The sequence below is a fragment of the Balaenoptera acutorostrata genome, chromosome 1, assembly GCF_949987535.1.
Source record: "Balaenoptera acutorostrata chromosome 1, mBalAcu1.1, whole genome shotgun sequence".
Lineage (NCBI taxonomy): Eukaryota > Metazoa > Chordata > Mammalia > Artiodactyla > Balaenopteridae > Balaenoptera > Balaenoptera acutorostrata.
The window spans coordinates 196,393,743-196,394,746 of NC_080064.1; the positions used below are offsets into that span (position 1 = coordinate 196,393,743).

The window sequence follows — 1,004 nt, forward strand, 5'->3', positions numbered from 1 at the left end:
TCCTTCCAGCCACGGCCCTGCCTTCCCTCCTGGTTCAAGATGCCTGGGACCCCCCCCCCCCCGCCTGGGCTTTGCATTCTCTCCTCACCATCACCCATGGTACTTCATCTCAAATCACACATCGATTCCATCCAAAAAGCCTATTGGTTCTGCCTTCAAAATATATTCGCACCAACCATTTCTCAGCAGCAGCTGCAGGACCATCTCATCCAAGACTCAATCGTGTCTCATCCAGACGATTAACGGCCCCCCAGCTTTCACCACTGCCCTGTTACGGTCTATTCTCAACACGGCGGCCCCAGAGATCATAACTTGGAGCACGTTCATCCTCTGCTTGACGCCTTCCAGTGGGTAAACCCTTCCATTTACCCAGAGCAAACCCGAAGTCCCTACAAAGGCCTGTAAGGCTCTCTCAGCGCTGTCCAATAGAACCTTCTGTGGTCATGGAAATGATCTATATCCCACTGTCAACACAGTAGCCACTAGCGATGCTACGTGTGGGAAGTGAGCCCCGGAAACGTGGGTTTTACAATGGAGGATATAACTTTGGGGGGTGGGGGGTGGCCGAGCTGCACGGCTTGCAGGATCTTAGTTCCCCAGTCAGGGATTGAACCCACGCCCTCGACGGTAAAAGCGCCGAGTCCTAACCACTGGACCACCAGGGAATTCCTGAGGATATTAATTTTTTTTTTTTTTTTTTTTTTTGGTCCCTCTGTGCGGCATGCGGGATCTTAGTTCCCCGACCCAGGATCGAACTCCGGCCCCCTGCAGTGGGAGCATGGAGTCTTCACCACTGGACCGCCAGAGAAGTCCCTAAATTTTTAATTAAAAAAAAACTTGGGGCGGCGCGGGCGCTGTGCTGCGCAGGCGCGGCACGCAACCTGCGGTCCGCCCCCTAAAAAAATAAAAAAAACTTAATTAACGTTCATTAAAATAGTCCCCTGAGGCTACCATATTGGAGAACACAGCTCTGTGGGATCTCCCCCTTCCACCTGGCCCCCGCT

General features: G+C 52.8%; 1 non-coding gene across 1 annotated transcript; it reads right to left on the bottom strand.

Moving 5' to 3' along the window:
- Positions 1-592: 592 nt before the first annotated feature.
- TRNAK-UUU (transfer RNA lysine (anticodon UUU)) lies at positions 593-665 on the bottom strand. The gene has a single exon. It is a non-coding gene; the product is annotated as a tRNA-Lys (tRNA).
- Between the last annotated feature and the right edge of the window lie 339 nt (positions 666-1,004).